Below are 12,644 nucleotides of genomic sequence, written 5' to 3' on the forward strand. Positions count from 1 at the left end.
GTGGCCGGGAGCAGCCACTGCACTCCAGTCTGGGTGATAGAGTGAGACTCCAACTCAAAAAAAAAAAAAGAAGGCATGTGCATTGTTTATTTTTTTGCAATGAGATAATACATGTAAAGAGCTTAGAACATGGCCTGATATACAGTAAGAACTAAATGAATATGAACTGGGTTATTGTTGGCTGTGTATTTCTAAATCAGCAGACCATATAAAATAGTTTAGGTACTTAATACTTTTTTGGGAATCTACTTTAAAACAGTAGTTTATTTTAGATTTAGAATAATTATCAAATATTAAATAACTAAACTCCACTTCAAAAATTTAATTCTGTATTCTTTAAACACCAGGTGACAAATTTAATTCCTAGGACTGCTGGCAAACATTTCAGGAATGGTTGCCAAAGTTATAATACTTATAATATTAACAGGTCCCCGAGAGAGGGGTTTTTTTTTTGAGTTGGAGTCTTACTTTGTCGCCCAGGTTGGAGTGCAGTGGCACACTCATGGCCATCCCAGCATCGACCTGCTGGACTCCAGCAATCCTTCCTCTTCAGCCTTCCAGATAACCAGAACTGCAGGCAAGCACTACCATGCTTGGCTAATGGGTTTTTTTTTGTTTTTTTGTTTTTGTTTTTGTTTTTATTGTGGAGATGAGATCTTGCCCAGTTGCCCAGGCTGGTCTCGAACCCGCAGGCTCAGGCCATCCACTCACCTAGGACTTCCAAAGTGCAGGATTACATGCTGAGCCGAGCCTGGCTGAGAAATGGCTTTCTTTAAGCTCCCCCCTTAAAATATTTAGCCACTTGGGCATTAGCATTCCTTGTCTCCTATTAACTTGGTAAGGAGTTAATGTTTCACACAAAGGGAGCCCTGAAAATATATGTAACAGAAATGCTGACATGGTCTTAATGCCTCCAGCACTGCAGCAATGTCTGTTTACTCTGGTTTGGCATCTAATAAAATATATGGACTTGCCATAGCAACCTTGTAGCACAAAGCATATATGTGTTTCTATGATAAGGAGAACATTTTATTTTAAAGAAACATGCAAAAATATGTTAGTAATATAGGTACCAATGAAATATTCTGAAAAATGGAAATATGTATGGTAATAATATTTTAATAAGTTCATAAAAATATTCCTAAATCCTTACAAATGGAATCTTAAAGGCTAAGACTATTTGGATGCATAATAGTGACTCTGGCAAAGAACACAAAATCATAACAATGTAAGAATTTGGGGTAATTATAATTTTAGGAAAAGCATGGTATGTAGATATAATGTTTGATTTTTATTTTGCTTGACATTTTCTGTATGTTTGAAGTTTATTTGTTAAGTACAAACTTTGAAAAAAACTTTAAAAACAAATAAACCAAAAACACTTTACACCTATTTCTAAAGTAAATGTGTAAAACTTTGCTTCTATTTTTATTGTGGGAAATTTATTAGTGCTTTATTGTCAGTTGGGCAGCTGATTAAGTCTTCTTTTGGCTTAAATCAGTATATGGGGTGACCTAAATCCCTTGGGCAATTTGAAGTCTACCACACTTGACTATATCTTTAACTTCCCTATGCAAAAATGTATTGTCCTCATTTATTTTTCTCAGTTAATTTTGGTAGAGAATAAGAATGTATCCGCATGGGCTACTGAACTGCTTTTTTACATTTTTTACAAAGCAAAATATTTGCAATGCAGAAACTCAGAAATATTTATATTTCTTATTGAAAGAGTTACAGCCTGTAATCTCGCACCTTGGGAGGCTGAGGTGAGTGGATTGCCTGAGCTCGTGGGTTCGAGACCCGCCTGGGCAACTTGGCGAGACCTCATCTCTACAATAAATCAAAAATTAGCTGGGTGTGGTAGCGCACGCCTGTAGTTCCAGCTACTTGGAAGGCTGAGGCGGAAGGATCGCCAGAGCCCAGCAGGTCGAGGCTGCGGTGGCTGGGAGCAGCCATTGCACTCCAGTCTGGGCAACTGAGTGAGACTCCAACTCAAAAAAAAAAAAAAGAAAGAGTTACAAAGGGGTACCAAATAGTCTTTTTATTTCAATTCTGATTTTTAAAAAATCTTAAAAACGAATGATGTAGGAAGGAACAGTTCAGAGAGACTGGGAGATCTTGGCACAGAATAATCTCTTACCAGTTGAGAGGATCAAATTCCTGAAAAGTCCACGACAGGAGAATTTCAGGTTGAGTAATTTTATAGCTTATGGGAAGGCTTGCTTTATGCAGTTGGGGCCAAGCCCGTGTAAGTATGTAAGACATGTTTAAACACATAAAAGTAAAAATATCATTGATGGTATTTTTACATATTTTAAATATGTAAAATAATAAATATGATTAAATGTTTTATCCCACCTTTTGCTTGTTAAAAAGTTTCTAAGTCTTTCTCTACAAGAGGTCAAACAATTGCAAACTCATACTACTTTGTTATAGATAAACATATACATATCAGGGGACAATTTTGATGTATGGCTTTTTTCCATCAAATGTCCAATGTCTTTCTGATTTTATGGATTAGAAGTATTGTTTCTTGCTCATTAACCCCCAATGTTGGCTCCAAAACAGATCTAACTCCGATGCATGACATGGAGAAAATTCTGGAAACTTTAATTAACCTGCTAGATCTAGATAAATAATCTTCAAGCCTGGTCTTCTTCCCCTCAAAGCAGAGGTTTTTAACCTGGGACATAAAAACTACATCACAAGACACAAACTGCCATCCCTTCTTGCACTGATTGCTGCTCCTTTCCCTCAAACCAAAACCCAAGTCTAAGACCTTATTACCTCAAGGCACCAGTTTCCCTTATGTTTTTCAAGACTTTGTATAAAGGCATCTTCTCTTACTGTGCATCCATTTTCCTTCGCTTTCTATAGAGAGACCCTGGTTCCTACTCTTTTTCCCTTATTATCCTCAACTGGACTAACTGAAATTCACATATATGAAATTCACATGTAAGATGTCAAATTCATGCAAGCTCAGATAAGCTATATTGAAGCAAATCCATACAGAGAATTTCATAGTTGCATAGCTTATTACACTTTAAAATAAATTACTGTGGGTGAAATTACGTTAATTAAATATAATGCTAATGAAGCAATAGAAAATTATTATTAATGCAGGCTATATGTCTTTTTAAAAATATTTTCTAATATATATGGATAGTGCAAGCATGAGGAGTTAAATTCTCTTATCTTTACAACAGCTGAATGGAATAAAGAGAAATAATACTAAAGTTAAAGGATGAAAGGTTTTTGAAAAGGTCTGCTTTTGACTTTCACCTTGGAAATATAAGACTGTGTTCATCTGGCATTGTAGTAGGGAGAGCCTGAGCATGTAAATGTGACCTTCGTAATCCATGCTGGCATTTGTTTCTTGTGGGATAATCCAGTGGTTTGGGTCTTGCTGTCACTCCTCTTCTGGAAGTCTTCTATCAGCTATTGGTGAGTTACATGGGCATGTCAATGAGTTGTGCCACACCAGAGTCTTAAGAAAAGAAGCTCAGATAAATCACAAAACCTATGAATCATCTCTACTTGAGTAATATTTTCATTCATTCCAAACCATCTCTCCGTTGTATTTAAATATTATTTATATGCTGATTTTTTTTAGTTTAAAACTGACTTGTTTTTAGGCAAGTTAGATTTGCAGAATGGAAAAAGCAAGTAAATTCTTCCATAGACATGATTTTTTGATGATCCTTGACAAAAGTATTATAATCTAGGCCCCCCCAAATGAAATGTCTCATTACTTAGCTTCAGTAATGTGGTATAACTTAATTTTACTTCTTATTATGGAAAATTTCAAATTTAAACAGAAGTAGATGGAAAAATAAAATGAACTCTCAGGTAGGCATTTCCATTTGCAGAAATATCAGCCATAGCCATTCTTATTACATCTAAACCACTATTTTAAAGCAAATCTCAGATATAAAATCTTATAGTAAATATTTCTATCAGTAATAGAAAAATATTTTTTAAAATGTACTTGTGTGGCACAATTTTAAAAATCAAAGCAGCACCTAGTGTCTACTGGTTATGTCTTGCAATCTTAGAGAAAGTTGAGCAAGCTCCTCTGGGTGAGCAGATCAGTACACATTTTGAAACTTGATTGAAAGGGCACTCCAAATGGGCCAAGTTCTTTCAGGAAGTGTTGGGTAAATCATGGGTATTAAAGCAGAAGGATACTGGTCAAAATCAGGCAAAATATGGCCTGGAGGATCCTCAAGGCAACAGGCTAAAGATTGACAAGTTGCAATTTTTCTTTAAAAGGGAAGAAATTTTATGAGGGTTAGACTGAAGAACATAGAATTTTGGAGTTTGAGGATGACATTTTAAAACTCATGTAAAATAACAAAATCCAGAATATGGGTAATTTTATAGGATAACTAACTGGGTTCATTATCAAATAAATTGCAAAGGGGCGAAAAACAAATGAGAGGTAATGGAATGTACAAATTCAGAGACTTAAACCAGTGAGAGTGAGACCCCTGTGTGGATTCTGATTCAAACAAACTAAAGGCATAGGGATTAAATATCAGGGACATTTCAACATCGTAGAAATATTTACTTAATAAAATTAAGAAAATGGTGGTTTGAGGCAATGGATATGCTAATGACTCTGATTTGATCATTACACATTGTATAAATGTATCAAAATATCACTCTACAAATTACGTGTCAACTAAAACCAAAAATTAAAATAAAAAAGAAATGCTGTTTATGTTTAAGTTGTGATGATATTATATTCTTAAAGAGTTCTTATCTTTTTGCAATACATACTGAATTATGCATGGATCAAATTATGTGATGACTTGTATTTGCTTGGAAATAATTCAGTAATGATTGTGGAAGGGGTAGAAGAAGAGAAAAGGTATGGTAAAGATAAATAAAGTACAACAGACAAGTATTGATTGTTGCTGAAGCTGGGAGAAGCTGGAGGTTCATTACACTATTCTCTCTACTTTGGAATGTCGGAAATTTTTCTTATTAAAAAATTTATTTTCTAGCTTTCTAGTTTCCACATTTTCTAGTTTAGAACTACTACATATATCTTTTTTGATAGTCCCCCAACAATTTGAAAGCAGAAGGAAGACACTCTAAATTCCTTCAACCAACCTAGAGGTAGTTATGAACTAGCACTTTTGAGTTTTGCCACCATAGATGAAGTTTACAATGATGACCCTGACATACTCTGAAACATTGAAATGTTAAATTATGCTCAATAAAACCTGGATTTCAAAGTTGGCTTACTGTATTATTTGGTAACAGCTTTATTAAGGTATAATTAATATAAAACAAACTGTACATATTTATGCAATGTGATGAGCTTAGACATAAGTACATACTCATGAAGCCATCACCACAATTGATGTAATACATATATACATCACCTACAAATGCTTCCTTGTGTCCCTTTGTTTAGTCTTGCTTTGTCTGTGGCAAGAACACTCAACATGAAGTCTACCCTACTAGCAAAAATTTAAATGCATAATACATTATTATTGACCAAAGGTGCAATGCCATACAGCAGACCTCTAAAACAAATTCATCTTGCATAACTGAAACATTAAAACAATTGAACAACTCTCCATTTCCCTCCACTCATCCCCTGGCAACCACTATTCTATTCTAATGGTGGTTGCCAGGGGATGAGTGGAGGGAAATGGAGAGTTGTTCAATTGTTTCCATTGGACTATTCTATTTTTGCTTGCATTTGGACTACTTTAAGGACTTCATGTAAGTGGATCATGCAGGATTTGTCCTGGTGTGACTGGGTGGTTTCACTTAGCACAATGCTTTCCAGATTCACCCATATTGTCATAAACGGCAGAATTTCCTTCTTTATCAAGGTTGAATAACATTTCATTTTATGTATCTATCACATTTTCTTTATGTTTATATGTTCATCTGTTGATGGACATCAGGGTTGTTTCCATAACTTGGCTATTGTGAATAGTGCTGCAGTAAAGATGAGACTGCAGGTTTCTCTCTGAGAATCTGATTTCAATTCCTTTGGATAAATACACAGTAAAGGAATTGATGGATTATATATTAGCTCTATTTTTAATTTTTTGAGGAACCTCCATACTGTTTTCCATACTGGCTCTTCCAATTTATATTCCTAGCAATGGTTCATGAGAGTTCCTTTTTTTCTCCGCATCCTTGCTACTACTTGTTGTCTTTTGTTTTTTGATAATAGCCATCCTAATTTGTGTGTGGTGATCTTTTATTGTGATTTTAATTTGTATTGTCTGATGATTAGTGATGTTGAGTATCTTTTCATATACCTGTTGGTCATTTGCCTACCTTTGAGGAAATATCTATTCAAGATATCAATTCAATGGTCCTTTGATCGTTTTGTAATCAAGTTACTTGTTTTGTAAGAGTCCCTTGTGTATTTTGGATATTAAACTCTTACCAGATCCTTTTTTCCATTCCATGGGTTGCCTTTTCATTCTGTTGATTGTTTTCTTTGTTGTGCAGAAACTTTTTAGTTTGGTGTACTCACTTGTCTATTTTTGCTTTTGTGGCCTGTGCTTTTCATATCCAAGAAATCATTGCCAAGACCAATATAAAAAAGACTTTTCCCTGTATTTTCTTCTAGGAGCTTTACAGTTTCAAGTCTTATGTGCAAGTTTTTAATCCATTTTGAGTTTCTTTTTGTGTATGGTGTAAGAGAGAGGTCCACTTTTGCTCTATAGTATGTGTATATAAAGTTTTCCCAATATCATTTGTGGAAGAAACTCTCTTTTCCCTATTGTGTGTTCTTGGTACTCTTATTGAAGATCAATTGACAGTACATGTGGGTTTTAATTCAGGGCTCTCTATTCTGTTCCATTGATCTATGACTGTCTTGATGCCAGTATTATACTGCTTTGATTACTGTAGCTTTGTAACATATTTTGAAATCAGAAAGTGTAATGCCTCCAGTTTTGTTCTTTTTTTCTCAAGATCACTTTGGCTATTTTGAGTCTTCTGTGATTCCATATGAATTTTAGGATTGCCTTTTCTATTTCTGTAAAAAATTACTGAGATTTGGATGGAGATAGCATTAAATCTCCACCAAAATCTCAATATTAAATCTTTTAATCTATGAATACAAGATATGTTTCCACTTGTTTGCCTTATTTAATTTCTTATATCAATGTTTTATAGTTTTCATAGCACAAGTCTTTTACATCTTTAAGTTTATTCCTAAGTATTTCATTATTTTGGGTACTATTAGAAATGGGATTTTATTAATTTCCTTTTGGGATAGTTCACTGTTAATGTATAGAAAAACAACTGATTCTGTATGTTAATTTTGTATCCTGCAATTGTATTGAATTTTTAAATTAATTTCAACATTTTTTTATTTTTTGCAGCCTTTTTAGGATTCTTCTGCACATAAGATCATGAAATTTATGCATATCCAATTCCTACCCCATAATTAGAATGTTGTGGACATCTTGGGGAGGGTGTTATTTTAACACACATGTACAGAGAGGGTTCCAATCACTTATTAGAGAATAATTATTTAAGATGTAGCTCCAGAAATAGGATTAAGTTAGAATCTGTGACTACACTGCTTATTCCAAACCCATTCTACTTTGTTATTCCTTTAAAGTATTGCTGTTCTGTTTGAAATTGTATGCTGTGGTCTAAACAAATCACTTGTAGATCTGTAATTCAAAACACAAAAGAGGTTTACTTAGATATTAGTGTGACCAAGAGAGCACTCACAGTTATATCCTTGAGTTTAACTGAAACTATGCTTCAGTGAAACATCAACCAACTTGTAGGGGAATATCAGACAACCTAATAATTTGACATTGTGTCATTCAAACAACCAGTTCGTTCATTGAAGTTTTTACTTGTCTAAGGTTACAGGTTGTATATGTAAATAACTTCAAAGATAGATGACTCATCATGCAGCTATTTTAATTACTTTTTGAAGCCAATATCTAGCATCTGTTCTCTTCTTTATAGAGATTCATCTATCATTTGACTATCTCATACCAAAAATAAATCTGTGCCAAGCCACATATATTTTTTATTAAACATAAGAAGGGAAGAATCTTTCTGTCTTCATCTGTTTGTGTCTAATCAGTGGGTGGGCAACCAGAGATTTTCTCTTCCTGGTTGGTAGAGTCCCTATCCCTCTTATGATAGCAACTAGGCTTCAGAGACACAGAGAAGCCTAAACAATCAAGTTTTGTGATCAACATCCTTCACTCAGATCATAAATCTATTGATTTTGTAAAGCCTAAATGTCATTTTTAAAAGTTCTCTATTAGTAATAATCAGATTACTTATAATAACAATACTTTTTACTGAGACTTTACATTGTGCCAAGCACCTCACATGTATGATATCAGTAACATCCTCACCTTTAGGGTAGGAAATATTGTTTCTATTTTACAAGTGTGGCAACTTATACTTAGAGGGATTGAGTAACTTACCCAGAGACCAAAGCTAATGAAGTACTGGCTGAGCCCAAACTCACATCCCCATGTCTGACTTCAAAGTTCAGCTCCTAACGACATTTCATCACCATCGGTTACTACTAGAGTTGAATACAATTCATAAGGCAGAATCCCTGTCTCCAAGACATATGGAACTAGACTGAGAGCTCAACATAGAGCTGGGGCAAAGGAGAGCAGGTGTTGTGTAGGAAGAATGGTGTGACTTCAGAGAGAAAAGGGGATCCAGGTAAGAGAAATGAGATCAAAAGTTTAACCCAGTAATATCAAACAAAAGTTTAACTTTAGCTGAAATAGTATGTTTGTGTAGAGTTTGCCTGAGGCTGACATTGACTACCAGGTTAAGGAGTTTGAATTTTAAGTAATTTTGGTGTAAAGAATAATGTAAAGCATTATATTTGTTTTCATTCTTTAAAGTGTGGAGATTGCTGTAGCATTACAAAATAGCTTAAAGGTAATTAAGCAACTAATGCTTGATTTTTGTCTACATTGATATAGTACATGAGACATTTCTATTTTTTTTTCAAAAATTCTACTTCTTCCCTTTAAAGAAAAAGCTCTTAAAAATCAGAAAACAACCTCCCATCACCCCTTAAGAAAACAACAACTGCAATGCTGAGAACCTTAGTCAATGTATTTACATTTCCTATCACACCTTCCAAATGACTGTCATCATTAGTCAAATAAGTAAACGGCATAACCGAAGAGAGGTAAACAAAGTTCGATGCGCCTTTTGTTCAGTCCCCTGGTGTACAGCAAAGTGTTCACTCCCTCAAGATTATAGGACTACGTTATCTGCCCTGTTCACACACATAGGAGCTATGAACCAGAAGATCAACCTGCAAAGTGACATGAGGTATCTAATGTTTACTCAAAATAAAATAAATCATAAAGACAGTACAAATGATTTTTATTCCATTTCAAAATTTTCAGAAAAGCAGATGTGCCTATAAAAGGAGTTATACCTTATTTTAGCTGTAATGGTCCCTCAAGTTTAGACTTTGGAGCCACCATTTCCGCCTACCCTCCATCCTCTCACGAGGTTTAGGACAAAGAATATTTGTTTGGTAGCAGAAAACATTAAAATGGAAACTTAGGAGCAGAACATTCAGTTCGATGTAAGACTAGTCAGTACTCCAGAGTGACAGTTTGTCTTATTCTGTGAGTTGACAATATGTCTCTGAAAGTCCAGAACGTGAAATTCTAAAAACTCAGAAGGGAATTTACAAATGCTCTCAGGCAGTAGTGGATATTTTGCTCTCTCCTCTGCTTGTGGATTGGGAGTGGGATGAAGGGAGCTCTCCAATTAGTGCTGGCTGAAGGGAGGAGCCTGGCCTAACTTCTCTAGGTACTGCTATTCAGAAGTGAAACCTTTCCCTTCACTAGCTGCAGCCTCCACTTCCCAGATTTCTTATGCAGGTAAGGAATGACATCTTATTCTAAAACCTGGCTTGAAGAGACCTCTGTGGGCTGTTCCTCCCACCAGCAGGTGGGGCAGAAGGTCAGAGTAGTATAACACTGACAGTCTCTGAACCTGAAAATCCTGTCCTTGATGAATGCCCTTGGGCTAAAGATGCTCTAGGTGACCCCTGTCAACCCCAAGAGCTACTTATTGTCATTCCCAGTTGTCAGTATGTGTCTGAGCACAGAAAGGCAGAAAATTATCTATTGTAGAGGCATCGTTTTTATTAATTTAAGCAAATCTGAGATATCTTAGCTAAAGGCAAATTCACAGAATAGATTTCCATATGGGTGAAAACTGTTCAAAGTTCCAAATTTTATAACTTATTGTCAATATATAATTTTTTCTTTCCTCCTGTTTCTTCTGTCAAATCCTCAAGTGATCTCTGTTTTAAATGAACATGTGGTATATACATCCTTTTGTCCTATCACACACAAAAGTCATTTTGAAAAGAAAAATTTATTCTAATTTTGTCCTCACACTTTTCACTTACTAAGTACCCTCAGCACTTCTTTAATCCCACTGAAGTTCCAGTTAAATATATCCATTAATTTAAAAAAAAAAACAAACCATACCACTAGACAGAACCAAGCAACTAGAATACTACTTGGCAGTAAACAGAACCAAACTATTGATCTACACAACAACTTGAATGGATCTCAAGAGCATTACGTTGAGTAAAAAAAAAAATCAGTCTCAAAAAGATCACATACAATGTGATTCCATTTATGCAACATTCTCAGCATAATAAAAATACAGAGATAGAAAACATGTGGCTGCCAGGGGTGGGGAGGAGGAGATGGGAATAACAACGAAGAGGTAACACAAGGGAGATCTTTGTGGCCGTGGAAATCCTGTGTCTTGATTGTGGTGGTGGTGGCTGCATAAATCAACACATGACAAAATGCCATAGAAACTATATACATGCACATTGTTCCAATGTCAATTTCCTGGGTTTCATATTTACTAAAAGTATATCAGGTATAATCACTGGAGGTAACTGGGTGAAAGGCTATGTGGTCTCCCTGTGCTGCCTTTGCAAGTGCCTGTGAATCCTTAATTATTTTAAAATAAAAAGTTGAAATAGATACATCATCAATATGAACTCCTCTGTCCAAAAAGAATAATGAAATGCAGCGTAGTGGCACACACCAACGAGGTGTCAGATACTTGTTTTAAAAGTGACTGTTACTAAAGAATTGCTTCAAAAGACAAAAAGGAATAACATAGTCATGACTGTGTTCTCAGGACTGCAATAAAACAGCTCCAGTTTCTAGTGCTCTCTGCCATTTGATGGCTTTTGGGGCATTCACAGAGCAACGTTGGAAACACCAACGCTTTCAGTTAGATCACTTTGACATTAAAGGTCAGTTTGGTCATACAGTTTTAAAGAATATTTTGCATCCACGTAACACATTCCTCCCATTTGGAAAAAATCCAGAAACAAGACCACAGCCTGTGTAGCACTAGCTAGCATGCATGAAACGTTTCTTTAAAGCAAGGGCTGCCACAGCCTCCCTCCTTGATGAATCCCTCCCTCGCCCCTCCTTTGTCAGTTCTTTGCTACATGTCTTTTTCACTTTGCCCTCCAAGTTCCTCTTGTTCACTCGCCCGGTCTCTCTAACAAAGTTGGCAAGCAAAAAAATCAGCACCAAACCTGTGTGAGTGCGGCGTCCCGAGGCGGCAGCCTTCCGCAGTGCTCCCTGCGCGCCACCACCCGGCTCATGCTCCCCGCGCGCGGCGCACAGCCCAGTGGCCGCGCAGGACGCGCGCGCGTGTCAGCAAGGGCCCGCAGCCACGCCCCTCGAGGCTGCTGGGCGGCCTGTGCTGAGTACCAACACTGCAAAGGGAACAGGGGGCCGACCCGCTGTCAGACAAAGTTGCCCCTTGGTAAATTACATCCTTTTTCTTTTTCTTCTTTGACATTTTTATAGTCCCATGAGTGTACCCAGTGTTATTAAATTATGCCAAAACAAAGAGCAAAGTCCCTGCCCTGAGGAGTATGCAGTGGAAAATGAGCGAATGACGCAAGGCGAAATGACAGGACAAACACAGGGTGGATAGAGAGAGCTACAAGTGAAAGGCAAGGTGGAATCAATAAGACTTCCGCTGGACCAAAAAACGAAAAGGCTAAGTCAGGGGCCAGAATCCTTGTGACTGATTACAGAAATAAAGATTTGCAATAATATCTACAATAACAATAATATTTTATTGAGTGCTTATGTGCCCTGTAGTATCATCACAATAATTCTATAAGGTAGGTACAAAGTGAGAGGTATAACTCCAGAGACTCATAAAATCCCTGTGAGGTAGGAGCTATTATTTCCTCCGTTTTACAGATGAAGAGTGATACAGTACATTTTGCCAACTTGCTCAAGTTCACTCAGGTGAAAGTGTCAGAGCCAAAAGTGGAACCCAAGGAGTTTAGACAGTAGTGCCAAGATCTGAACCTAGGAAGCTCAACTCTATGATGGCACTGGGATTGGATTCAAATCCACATACATTGATGACCAAGCCTGCACCCTTAGTCATATGCAATAAGGCCATCAAATAAACAATTTAAAAATACTTATGTTGACTGTCAACAATGCACAGATTCACTTTGCAAAAAGCCTTTAAGAGTTCAATGAAGCCGGGCTCGGTGGCTCAGCCTGTAATCCCGCACCTTTGGGAGGCTGAGGTGAGTGGATTGCCTGAGCCCGTGGGTTCGAGACCCG

General features: G+C 36.5%; 1 protein-coding gene across 1 annotated transcript in view; it reads right to left on the minus strand.

The window, feature by feature from the left end:
* SLC38A4 (solute carrier family 38 member 4) overlaps positions 1-11,681 on the minus strand; it is a 68,579-nt gene extending 56,898 nt beyond the window's left edge. The window contains exon 1 of the mRNA XM_008061291.2: positions 11,585-11,681. The gene's annotated coding sequence lies outside the window, so the exon portion shown is untranslated. The remainder of the gene's footprint in view (positions 1-11,584) is intronic.
* Between the last annotated feature and the right edge of the window lie 963 nt (positions 11,682-12,644).

This window comes from Carlito syrichta, unplaced genomic scaffold (assembly GCF_000164805.1).
Source record: "Carlito syrichta isolate Samal-C Ts95f unplaced genomic scaffold, Tarsius_syrichta-2.0.1 Scaffold94724, whole genome shotgun sequence".
In the NCBI taxonomy this organism is placed as follows: Eukaryota; Metazoa; Chordata; class Mammalia; order Primates; family Tarsiidae; genus Carlito; species Carlito syrichta.